At 43.2% G+C, this 13518-nt stretch overlaps 1 protein-coding gene across 4 annotated transcripts in view; it reads right to left on the bottom strand.

The window, feature by feature from the left end:
• The window catches only part of LOC122789895 (C1GALT1-specific chaperone 1-like), a 372456-nt gene that overhangs the window by 337118 nt on the left and 21820 nt on the right, over nucleotides 1-13518 (bottom strand). For 2 of the 4 annotated variants that reach the window (XM_044057331.1, XM_044057333.1), the window contains exon 1: nucleotides 1631-1742. The exons of the other annotated variants lie outside the window; for them this stretch is intronic. The gene's annotated coding sequence lies outside the window, so the exon portion shown is untranslated. Of the gene's footprint in view, nucleotides 1-1630; nucleotides 1743-13518 lie in introns of those variants that run through there. 4 annotated transcript variants of the gene reach the window in all.

Below are 13518 nucleotides of genomic sequence, written 5' to 3'. Positions count from 1 at the left end.
CATAAACCACCTTCACTACTGAAACGTAGCATCTGATCTGTTCTTAAGTATTCTGTCAGAAATGCTATTCTTTTGTATTATCATCCTGATTAATTATAAGGTTGTGTTTTTATCAATATGCAATTAAACCGCACTAATATGCTTCTTCTGTATTGTAAATCCTTGTTTTTTTACAAAATAATTCAGGTAATCCTGTTCTTTTTACTAGTGTTCATGTACATATGTATGTATTCTTTTGTCTCTGGTAATCTTGCGTATATATGTACCTTTTGTTTTAACTTCTTATTGTAACTTGCATTAGCGTTGTTGCCTCACAGCAAGAGGTTCTCCCGTTTGATTCGAAACAGTAAAAACAACGGAGATCTTGCTTTCTCCATTGCCTTTTTTTTAAAACCTGTCTCGCTATGTTAAATGGGTTTAACATAGCGAGACAGCTTTAAAATAAGCAACGGAGATCTCCGTTGCTTATTTTAAAGCTGTCTCCCTATGTTAAACCCTATTAAACATAGCGAGACAGGTTTAAAAAAAAAGCAATGGAGAAAGCAAGATCTCCATTGCTTTTTACACACTGTGTTGCTATGTTAAAGGAGTTTAACATAGCGAGACAGCTTTAAAAAAAGCAACGGAGATCTCCACTGCTTTTTTTAAACCTGTGTCGCTATGTTAACCTCTTTTAACATAGCGAGACAGTGTTTTAAAAGAGACTTATACTAATGGAAAAAGTCCGGGCGACCGGACCTTTTTCCATTAGTATAAGTCGATTTACAACGTGCACGCTGGCCAATCAGCGTGCACGTTTTGGAATATTAATGGGGGGGTCATTGTATAATGGCTTATAATTCCCTCATACTAAACCTGAGCAGTATCAACATGCTACTTTACTACACTGTTGTAAAACAGCTCCTGTAAGCAGCTTTATTTTGATGTAGATTTTCAAGAACTGTGTACACTGTAGTTCACATTTTTCACATGTTTAAACTTCTTGTGTTGACTATTTATTTTGAATAAATAGTAGACTGATACAAAAACTGGATCTGCTGCTTTTTCATTTCCCTGTTGTGCTTTGCCACACAGAAAGCTCAGAGTGTTAATCATGCATTGTTTATCTTACAACACAGCTGGAGTCCTGGTGACATGTAGAATGATGTTAGACTGTCAAACAGTCCCACCGGCCATGTAACACCCAGGGAATAAGTTAATATAACTGACTTAGGAACAAGGCAGCTTTGATTATATTAGAACTAAAGCACAGTTTATAAGGCAATAGTCTCCTGCCCAGTCTATTTTAACAATGTTTAAGAGTAGCTTTAACAGTGAAGTAATATAAGTGGAGAATCTACTGGCATATAGTTCTCACATAACTGATGTGATAGTAATATGCAGGAATTACTAAACCCCAACAGTATCAAAATGCCACTTTATTACACTATTGTAAAACATAGCTCCTGTAAGCTGTTTTTTATGTAGGTTTTTAAGTGCTGTGTACACTAAAGTTCAGATCTCACCCTGTTTAAACTTCTCATGTTGCCTTTTTTATTTTGAACAAATAGTAGGCAGATACAAAAACAAAATCTACTTCTGTGTTTTTCTCCACACAGAAAGCTCAGACCTTTAATCATATATTGTTTACCTTTCAAAAGAGCTGGAGCCCAGGTGACCTCTAGAAAGATGGTTGACAGTCAAACCGTCCCAAATTCTGTGTAACTCCCATGGAATGAATTAATATGACTAATTGGGAACATCACAGTTTTGCCTGTATTAGGAGATAAACGTAAAGAATGCTTTTCTTTTATCAAAAAGGACTCATTTGTAATCAAAAATGAGGACATACAAAGACTGCTACTGAATTTATTTCTGTAAAGACAGTCTGACAATCACAGAGTGAATAACAAATTTTATTTATTATTTAGCTAAGTTTCAATTTTAGAGTCAAGTGAAAATGTTTATTGAGAATGAATAAACAATCAGAGAATGATTTCCTCTGGGTAAAACACATTTGAATTAGGCTTGTGGGGTTTGAAATAGTCTCAACTGGACACTTGGGCTGCAACAAGATTCTGCTCTAGAAAAGTATTTTTGTTTGTTTTTCCTAAAAGAAAATCTCATCTGTTGCTTAACATTTCTGAAAAGTATTTGTCACAATGTTTACTTAAAGTTTTAAAATCCCATGTTCATTTGAAGATATTCAGAACTTGCTAACATAACTAGCTTCATTGCTGTTTCTGAAATTCATAAACACTATCCATTAAGAGGCTGTAAAAATGTCTAGAACAGGTTCATAGGTTGGTACTAGGGTATCGGCCCTAGGGCCTATACAAGCCTAGCTATAACAATTCCCTGGCTATTTCTTCCTACACTATTTACTTCAATGGACCCCTGTCTAGCAGGGCAACTGATGTGATCCCCGGGGTGAATTTCCTTTCTCCCATCCAATCGTCAAGGTTCGTTTTGAAGAGGACTAAGGAGGTGCTCTGCTTGACATGTATGGGCAGTCTATTCATAGGTTCATAGGCTCATAGGTTTATACTAGGCTATCTGCCCTAAGGCATTTATAAGCCTAGCCCAAAGTTTTGTGGCTTACGCCACCCCTTATGTTAAAAAATATTGTGCCCATTAGTTTGTTTTGCCTCTGTCCAGCAGTGACACAGAGATGATTCCTGGGGTAAACCTACGATCTCCCATCCACCGGTCAAGATTTCTCTTGAACAGAGCCAGCGAGGTGCTCTGCCTCACATGGACCGGGATTTTATTCCACAGCATAGAGAGTCTCTGAGTGACAAATCTATCCCTCCAGCATGTCTTATTTATATCTGTGCTAAGGTTTAAGTCGGTTGCTCTACTGGATCTGGTAGATTTGGATTTTTTGAGGTGGAGCATGTCCATTAATTCCGGGTTGGACATGGCCTTGTATGTCAGGCACAGGTCACCTCTGAGCAGACGGTATGCGACTGAATAGAGCTGGAGTTTCTTCAGTCTGGCAGCATATGACAGATTTTGGAATCCCTTTATCCTTTTGGTGAGGAACTTTTGGGGTCTCTCCAATTGCTGCAGGTGTCGGGTGAGATACATCCCGAATGGGGCATTGTACTCGATCATTGGTCTGATAAGTGAAGAGTACATGGGAACAATGACCTCACTTGATCTGGATGTGAATCCCTTCATGATCAGGTGGGCAATGTAGAAGGTCTTTCTAACCACTTTAGCAATGTGAGTGTCAAAAGAAAGGCCACTGTCAACCTGGGTCCCCAGGTCCCTGATAACCTCTTCTGTGCTTAGTGGATTGCCACCTATATGGTAGCTTGGGGTTACCTTGTTTTTCCCGAAGGGTATGACTATACATTTTTTGGCATTTAACTTCAGGCCATGGCTCTGGCACCAGCTATCAGTTTCCGTGAGACCCCTCTGAAGGATATCTGTGTCCGATTTCCGTGAGACCCCTCTGAAGGATATCTGTGTCCGATGTACTTTCCACTATGGCGCCCAGTTTGCAGTCATCTGCAAACTTTGTCAGCCATAGTCCTCCTATGTTTGCCTGTACTTCTGAGAAGTAGATGCCGAACAACAGGGGGCCAAGGACTGAGCCCTGTGGGACACCACTTGTGACCGGCTTGGAGTCTGACATGGTGCCAGCAACTCTGACCCTGTGGGTTCTGTCCTTTAGCCAGTTTGCAACCCATCTTGTGACATATGGGTTTACATTTAAGCTGGTAAGTTTCTCTATAATACCTGAGTGGGGTATTGTGTCGAAAGCTTTTGCAAGGTCAAGGTAGGCTGTATGAACTGCCTTTCCCTCATCAATGGCCTTGGTGACTGTTTCGAAGAAGTCGACCAAGTTCAAAAGGCATGATCTGCCCTTGACGAAGCCAAACTGGGTCGGGTCCAATGTCTGCAAGTCCCCTATGTCTTTGATTATGAGTTCCATTATGATCCTCTCCATAGCTTTGCAGACCAGGCTTGTTAAGCTTATGGGGCGGTAATTACCAGGGTCCGTAGAGGCACCGCCTTTGTGGAGTGGGACCCACAGTTGCCGTACGCCACTCCTTGGGCATGTATCCTGTGGTAAGGCTAAGATTAAACAGCTGCCTTATGTGCAGGTTTAGTTCCTCATTGAGTTCGTGTAGCACACATCCGGGGACACCATCCGGTCCCATTGATGCTGTGTTTTTAGCTTTAGAAAGAGCAGCTTTTACCTGTGCATTTGAGATGTCTGGGAGGCTACACTCCGCTGGGATAGTTATCTCTCCTTTTGGGGGGGAGAGGGGGGCGAAGTTTGCACTGAACCTGTCCGCCAGTATGTTGGCAATGTCTGTGGGTTCAGTGATTTTTGTATCATTTTGGACTAATTCTGAGCATATCTGGGAGATTCCACCCAGGTTTCTAACATAGCTGAAGAAGGCCTTATGATTGTCTTTTGAATCTATGGCAATTTTTCTCTCAAAGTTGGCCTTGGATGATTTTATGAGTGCTCGTATTTTTTTACTAATAATGATCAAGGGTGTCTTCTTTTATGGATTTTGCTCTATCATGTAACAGCTTTCTCCTCTTATTGTAAAGTTTGTTTATGGCTGGGGTCCACCAGACTGGACGTTTGCCCTTGGTGGAAAGAGTCTTGGTTTTATTAGGGATTGCCTGATCCATGCAGTCCTGGAGGTGTTTGTAGAAGGCATTTGTAAGGGCTTCCGCAGCTTGGGTTGTGGTTTCCACTGGCTTGGGGGCCTTGAAGGATACCACACCAGTCTTGAGTAGTGTGAAGTTTGCTTTAGAGAAGTTCTTCACTGTGGTCTTTTTTGTTTGGGGTGGGGGCGGGATGTGAATTTCCAGTGAGATTAGTTTATGATCTGATCTCACCAATGAGGGATATACTTCCAGTGTGGAGCATTTTGTCCCCATGTTTGTGATGATGAGATCTAGTATATTTTCTCCTCTTGTGGGAACGGTGACTAGTTGTTCCATGGCATTTGAATTTATGAACTCCAGGAACCTTTGGGCTAAAAAGTTGGGGCTTGAGTAATGTTCCCAGTCTATATTCGGGTAGTTGAAGTCAGCCAATATAATGGTGTTTGGAGATACATTTATACCCTCCAGTGTCTTCAGGAAGGCTGTGTGGGGTTCCTGAGTTTGAGAGGGTGGCCTGTAGCATGCTACAAATTGTAGAGCAGTTTTGCCTATGGTTAATTGCACCTGGATGGTTTCCGATGCTTATGCGTTGCCACCAACCTGGAGGTGTGGGTATCCTTGATGAATATGGATACACCCCCTCCTTTTGTGGTGTGGTCCAGGTTTTGGGGCTGGAACGCATGATATGAGGTAAAACCTGATAGTGCCGGGGTGCTCTCAGGAGCCTTGAACCAGGTTTCAGTTACAGCACAGACATCGATGTTCTCCATACTGAGAAGGGCCTCGAGTGCGTGCATTTTGATATTTAGACTTCTGGCATTGAGCAGCATTACCCTTAGTTTCTTCCCATTTTTGTTTTCTAGGGTGGTAGGTTTAGAATTTGAGCCTTGCCTAAAAAGGCACTATGGGGGTGGCAAGAGCCTTAGCCAATATCTGGAATCCCAGGGGTGACAGGTGCAAGCCGTCCCTTGCAAAGCAGCGTGGCTTGTCAAGCATGTCATCCCAGGCAGACAGACACTGGATCCCCTTTGAATGACACCAGAAATTAAGCCAATTGTTAAAGCTGATCATCTTGTCTCTATGTTGTGGCATCATTCTTGGTGAAGGAAGGATACTGCTCAGGGTCAGGGTCATACCTGCCTAGGCTACATAATCAGAGAGCTCCTCTATGTCTCTTTTCATGTAGTCCAGGGAGGTACATCTCAGGTCGTTTACACCAGCATGGACAATGACTGAGTCGTACTTGTACCTGTGTCATATTTGTACTTGCTGTGGAGTGACCCGAGTGCTTGTGTTATGTGGCGGATTCTAGCACCCGATAGGCAGCTTACTGTGACCCTCTCCTTATTCAGCCTGGTGAGTGGGACGTCAGTGTGTCTGACTATGGAGTCACCTATGACAAGTATGTTTGGTGTTGTATTTGGCCTTAAGGGCTGTGACTGCTTTGCACACTGATTTTGCGGTCTATGTGTTGCCTGTGGTGTGTCATGAGGTGGCAGTTGCTTGGGTGTCTGCTTTGGAGGCCTCTGCTGTTTAGGTAAATTTTTGCTCAGAGCCTCCGAGTATGTCTTTGTGTGTTTATGTGTTTGATTCATTGTTGTGATAGCTTTATGTGAGACTGGTTTTGTGGTGTGTGTAGTTGCCTTCTCCTCCTGTCTGGTCTTGCCAGTCCTGAGTTGAGAGAGCTCAGCCTCCAGTTTGGCCAAATAGCTGCATCTCTCGCAAGTATTTGTGTTATGTGGGAGGAGGAGAGGGTTGTCTGTGTACATGAGGCAATTGTAACATTGCCTCAATATTCCCAGATTCACCAACTGGACAGGGGAGGACGCCAGCATCTGTACCTTCGACATGCTAGAGAAATTAAGAAGTTAGGGGTGTAACTGAATAAGAGAGGACTTAGTAAGGAAGTGGGTACTCCTGGGGGGGGGTTTGCTAGTGAGGGACTTTGTATAATACAGAAGTGCTAAACCTGTAAAGAAGATGCTTTTAAGACAAGTGCTGAGCTTTTTTTTTTTTTTTTTTTTTTGGAGTACAGTAAATGACCCCACACAAGAGTGCTAGGCCAAAGATAGAAAATATGCAAGTTTTGAGAAAAAAAACGATTTTAAAATTAAGTGCAAACAGGAAATTCAGTAAACAGCTTTTGGTTGTGCTCTAAATACAGCTACTAATGCAGAAATCAAGTTTAACAAGCCAGAAAATGCTCAAACTAGGCAACTATGCAGAAAAACTTAGCGTTTTCTCCTCTTGGTGGGTGCTTCCAGAGTCTGGGGAGGCTCTGGGTCAGGAACCTATCCCTCCAGCATGTTTTGTTTATTGTGATGACAAGGTTTAGATCCCTAGAATGTGTGGCTCTCAGGGATTGGGATTTCAAGTGTAGCATGTCCAACACCTCTGGGTTTGACATGGCCTTGTATGTTAAGCGAGATTGCCTCTGATTAGATGATATGCGACAGAGTATAGCTGGATTTTTTTAAGGTGGTCAGCATAGGGCATCTGCTTTAGGCCTGTGATTCTTTTAGTGAGGTATTTCTGCGACCTTTCCAGTTGTTGCAGATGTCTTGAGAGGTACATCCCAAATGGGGTGCTGTATTCTATAATGGGTCTAATGAGTGATGAGTACATTGGGACAATGACCTCCTTTTTTCTGGATGAAAAGCCCTTAGTGATAAGGTGTGCCACATAGAAGGATTTCCTGACTGTTGTGGCAATGTGGTTATTGAAGGTGAGACCACTGTCCACCTGTGTCCCTAAGTCTCTTATCACACTTTTGGTGTTTAGTGTACTGCCACCTATGTGGTAATTCATGGGTACATGTTTTTCCCAAAGGGGATAACTATACATTTCTTGGCACTGAGCTTGAGCCCATGGCTCTGGCACCAAACATCTGTTTCTGTAAGGCCCTTTTGTAGAGTATCCACATCATTTGGGGATTCAGTAATGGCTCTCAGTTTGCAGTCATCTGCAAAAATTGTTAGCCAGAGTCCCTTAGTTTTGACCTGTACTTCAGAGAAGTAGATGCCAAACAAGAGCAGTCCCAGGACTGAACCCAAAGGTACTCCACTTGTCACTTGTCTGGAGCTGGATTTGGAGAAGCTACTTTAACAGTGTGGGTTCTGTCAGTAAACCAGTTGGCAACCCATCAAGTGACATAGGGATTAATGCCCAGCTTAGTAAATTTATCTATGGTTCCAGAGTGGGGGATGGTGTCAAAGGCCTTGGCAAGGTCCAGATAGGCTGTGTGGAATGCCTTATTCTCATCTACAGCTCTGGAGACTGATTCAAAGAAGTCAATCAGGTTCAGGGACAAGATCGGCCCTTCACAAACCCAAACTGGGTGGGATACAGTGTTTGTAGGTTGCCAATATCTTTGTTTATAAGTTCCATGATAATACATTCCATGGCCTTGCAGATCAGGCTCGTCTAACTGATGTGGGGGTAGTTCCCGGGATCCAAGGTGGATCCCTCCCTTGTGGAGTGGGATAACTGTAGCTGTGCGCCACTCAGTGGGCACGAAGCCTGAGGTGAGGGTATGATTAAACATGACACTTAGGTGAGGTGTCAGTTCATTTTGTAGTTCATGTAGTACACAGCCCGGGATGTCATCTGGTCCCATGGATGCTGTATTCTTAGCTTTGGAGAGTGCTTTTTTTACCTGTGTGGCCATTACTACCGGAATTTGGCAATCTTCTGGTATTGAGATGGGCCGTTTAGGGGGTGAGAGGGGGGTGAAGTTGGCACTGAATCGATCTGCCAGGATATTGGCAATATCCTTGGGGTTAGTATATTTAATGCCATTCTGTTGTAGCTCAGAGCAGATCTGAGCATTGCCATTTAGATTCTTGACATAGTTATAGAATGCCTTGTGGTTGTCTTTGGAATCTTCGGCAATTTTATTTTCATAACTAGCTTTGGAGGATTTTATGAGGGATCTCAGTTTCTTACTGAGGCTGGTAAGGGAGTTTTTTGCATCCTGGGATTTTCCTCTTTTCTGCAACAGTTTCTTCTTTTTGTTGTAAAGTTTGTTTATGGCAGGGCACCACCAGATTGGCTTCCTTTTTTTGGAGGAGAGCATCTTGGTTCTATTTGGGATGGCATGATTCATGCATGAGTGGATGTGCTCGTACAGTGCCTTAGTGTAGGACTCAGCAGTCTAACTTTCAGTTCCCGTCTGCATGGGTGTCATGAAGTTTGTCACTTCTGACTTGAGTAGCATGAAGTTGGCTTTGGAGAAGGTTTTTATGGAGGTTTCCTTACTGGGGAGTGGGGGTGGGGTGTGGATGTTTAGAGTGATTAGCTTATGGTCTGACCTGACCAACGAGGGGATGACCATAGGTGTGGAGCACCGATTGCCCATGTTGGTAATTACCAGGTCTAGGATATTGGAGCCCCTGGTGAGACTATGGATTAGTTGATCCAGGGCATTGGAATTTATGAATTCCAAGAACCGTTGGGGAAATGTGTTGGTAAACGAGTGGTTTTCCCAGTTAATGGCAGGGTAGTTGAAATCACCCAGTATTAAGGTGTTTGTTTGTATCTTAATATTTTCCAGTATGTTTAGAAAGGTGTAGAGAGAATCTTGGGGCATGGTGGGGGATCTGTAGCAAGCTACAATTTGGATTGCAGTCTTACCTAGTGTTAGTTGCACCTAGAAAGTTTCAGACGCATTGTGTTGGACAACTAGCCTGATGGTGTGAATATCCTTGGTGAATATGGACACTCCTCCACCTTTAGTGTTTCGATCCTGGTTTGGTGGCCGAAAAGTGTGGTAAGAGTTGTAGTCTGGTATTGCAGGGGTGCTTTCTGGAGCCTTGAACCAGGTCTCAGTTACTGCACAGATATCGATGTTCCCCATTTTTAGGAGTGCCTCGAGAGTGTGCATTTTGAGGTTTAGACTTCTAGCATTGAGTAGCATTACCTTCAGATTTTGCATGCTTGTACCTGTTATGGTGGTGGTTTTGTCCTAAATCCCAGGGGTGACAGGTGCAAACCCTCTCTGGCAAAGCATCATGGTCTGTTGATCATGTCGTCCCAGGCAGACCAATACTGGATCCACTTTGAACGACACCAGAAGCTTAGTCAATTGTTGAAGTCAATCATTTTGTCCTTATATTGTGGTATCATTCTGGGTGAAGACAGGATGCTACTCAGGGCTAGGGTCATACGTGCCTGGGCCACATGATCTGAGAGCTCTTCCATGTCTCTTTTCATGTAGTACAGGGAGGTACATCTCAAGTCATGCACTCCAACATGGACAATGACAAAGTCATATTTGTACTTATTGTGAAGTGACTTGAGTGCATGCGTTATGTGGCAGATCCTGGCACCCGACAGGCAGCTGACTGTAATTTTCTCCTTGTTCAGCCTGGTGAGTGGGACATCAGTGTGCCTAACTATAGAGTCACCTATGACAAAAGTGTTAGGTACATTGTCTTGCCTTAGGGGCTGTTGCTAGGTGCCACACTGGTGTTGTGAGCTATGTGACACTTTGGTTGTGATTGGTGTTTGTTTGCATTTCAGTTTCGGAGGTCCGTGTTGCTTGGGCAGGTTACAGTTAAGGGCCTCCACATATGTGGATTTAGTGTTGCTATCAGTGGGTGTTGGTGGTGTGAGTTTAGAAGGGTTATGTGTTGCTTGAGGCGTTATGTGGGTGTTAACCTTCTCCTCTTGACTGTCTAGCACAATCTTGGGTGGAGAGAGCTTTGCTTCCAGTTTGGCTATGTAAGTGCATCTCTCACAGGTTGTAGTGCTGGTGGGTAGGAGGAGGGTTGTCTGTGTACATGAGGCAATTGCTGCATTGCCCCAGTATGCCCAGATTCACCAGGTGGACAGGAGAAATCACCAGAAGCTGACCCTTGGACATGCCTGGTTTGGAGCTTTTTTTTAAAAGTACAGGAGCTGTTTTCCCTTACATTAGCAAGGTACTTTGCAATTATAGGCTGTTTAGTGCCTATGATTAATTTCTCCTTAATTAATTATAAATAATGTCTCCTTATTAATGAAGAGAGTTGAGTGCTTGTGTCAGTTTAAGGCTTCCTAGCGCTTTCCATCAGGTATTAGAGCAAGTGCTAGTCACAGGGATGCTTAAAGGTAAGATAAAAAAAAAAGGTTTATCCTAAACACTGCAGTGTGCACTTGGGACGTTAGATGTGAAAGTAGATAACTTAAATTTTACCTGTCTAAAAAGTTAAGTTTTAGTGGAGAGTCACTATTTTTAAAACAGCAAGATAGACTGAAAGGGGGTGATCACTTTTGTATTTTGTATTGTATACTATAGAATACAGTAGGATAGCCAATAAATTTAAATAGTTGAAGGGGAGTGATTTCACAAAATGATAATTTTCTGCTTACTCACACAAGCCAGTGAAAGCAGAGAGGAAATGAGATATATGGTCAAATTAACATAAGAGGCAGGCAACTAGAAAGACGGTGGTATTTAAGAACAGAATAGTAACAGGGTGAGCGGGTGGGAAAAAAATTCTGCCCGACTCACAAGAGACAGAGCTGTGGTCTCTTCTGAAGTTTTAAAATGCAGTTAAAAGCAGAATACAAGTGAAACACAAGGTAAAGAAAACAAATCACAGTATTCAAACTATAAAAAGGCAATAAACTAATACAAAATACAACATCAAATTGTCATGTTCACTGTAGCTGGTAGCAGCAATTGGGGGAGCCTGGGAAATGTGAATTGGGAAGCCAGGGAAAAAGTCTGAAGATTCATAGAGTTGGGGGAGGGGGCAGATTTTAAAAATGCTATTTTTATTTTTTTATTTTATTTTTTTGGTCAGTAATGTGCAACGTCTCCTTTTTATGGAATTTGCCTCAGTCAGTATAAACTTAGAACTTAGCCATATATTAACTTGTTTGGTTTCCTGTACACTACTGTGCAGTCTGTTAAGAAGAGCTGGCAGCACATTACCTCATGTCTCTCTCTCCATTATTTCTGATTCTGAATCCAAATGTTACCTTGTGACAGAAGTGAAGTCTGACAAACAGGACAAACTTCTTTCATTTATTGAGAAGTGTTGCCGATTACAGTCACAAAGAAGCTATGCTCTACAAGGAAATCTGAAAACTGGAACCTGTGAATCCAAGAATTTGATTTATTCCAGACTACAAAACTCAAGAAGGTACAATGTGACACGTTTTTATATATACTGCTGGGGATGAAGCACTTGATGCGTATAATACATCTAAATTTTGAGAAGGGTAGAGAAAGAGTATATTGTCGTAATGAGACAGAACTAGCAAATTCACACATGTGTGTCCAGGAGTGGCACCTTATGGCAATTCCAGAACCCACTGTTCTGGTCGTGCCTTTGGCTGCATGTGCAATAAGCCACTTGGACAAGTTCGATATAGACTTCAGGGTGACTAGCTGAGAGGTGACCTTATCCTGCACCTCGTTAGACAGAGCTCCAGTGATAGTATCCAATAACTCCTTAATCAGATCTCTCTGGAGTCTAGTAAAATGTGTCATAAGGTTCAAGGACCTGAGTGAGAAGGTCGATGAAGTGTAGACCCACTTTCCAAATCTGCCCATTGTCCTAGACTCCTGGTTAGGAGGATGTACAGTAGGACTGTCATCAGCGAGTCCCTTCTTGGTGGCAGCTGCCACCACAGTGGCATCTACTGCTAAACCCTTCGCCCAGTATTAGTGGTCCTCCAGCAGAGAAAGAATTTTGTCTGGTCTCCATGGAATAGGCTCTGTGGAGTCAGGGGCCTTCCAAGCCCACTGTGTGATCAGCTTAATAAGATCTTCAGTGGGTGGGGTCACCCAGGAAGTAGATGGTCGAGCATCAAACACTTGTAAGTACACAGATTCCTCTGAGGTCAGGTCTTGGGGCTTCCACTTACCCCTCTGCTTGAGAATCTCTAGAATGTCTCCAGAGGAGACATCTTCAGGGGATGACCAGGGGGAACTTTCCCCTTCACTGAAATCTGTGACCTCAGTGACAGGTTCTTCTGGGGAATCTAGGTGCTTCCTCTTGCACGTCTTCTTATGGGGGGGGGTTCCTCAGCAGGAATCTCTGAAGAAGACTCTGAAGAAGAGTGGTCCTGTACAGGGGTAACTTGAAGCTTTGGTGCTTGCTGTCCTGTCATGGAGATTGGTGTCAGCTCTGGACTAGAAGATATGGCAATGTGACACTCTGATGCAGGAGGAACCAGCTGAGTGCCTCCAGAGGCTAAAGCTCTCTCCATAACCTGGTAGGTGGGATCCCCTGAAGAGGAGTAGGAGCCTGACACCAAGAAAGACCAGCTTGGAACTGAGGTCACACCCCCACTCCAAGAGTCCGCTCTCCGAAGCAGGAGCTGGAGAAGGACCCACAACTGACAAAGTCCTGAGAGCCAAAGTCAGCTCCTCATAAAAACAGGAGCAGATCTGAGACCCTTGGAACCACCAGTGGAGTCTCAGCCCTGAGAACCTGTTGGTTTCAAGGCGGGAACCAAAAATGTCAGAGCAACATCCGATTCCAAGGTAAGGATGCCTAATGGTACCTGAACAGCTAGTACCAGGGGGGAATCAAAGTGCTGGGCTCTGAAGCTCCGGTGGAAGTCAGAGGAGGAGGCAGTGTAGGAATCCTTGGAGAAGATACCCCAACTCCAGGAGGGAGAAGGGCCTGAGAAGAGGTAGGAATACAGTGCAATGGAAAAGTATTTGTTCCCTTCCTGATTTCTTATTTTTGTGCATGTTTGTCACACACAAATGTTTCAGATCATCAAACAAATATAAATTTTAGACAAAGACAACCCAAGTAAACACAAAATGCAGTTTTTAAGTAATGATTTTATTTATTTATTAAGGAAAATAAAAACTATCCAAACCTACATGGTCCTATGTGAAAAAGTAATTGCCCCTAAACCTAATAACTGGTTATGCTACCCTTAACAGCAACAACT

This window comes from Protopterus annectens, chromosome 15.part0, assembly GCF_019279795.1.
Source record: "Protopterus annectens isolate FY-2018-M chromosome 15.part0, PAN1.0, whole genome shotgun sequence".
NCBI lineage: Eukaryota > Metazoa > Chordata > Ceratodontiformes > Protopteridae > Protopterus > Protopterus annectens.
The sequence above is the reverse complement of the archived record's forward strand: the minus strand, read 5'-3'. Positions and strand labels throughout refer to the sequence as shown.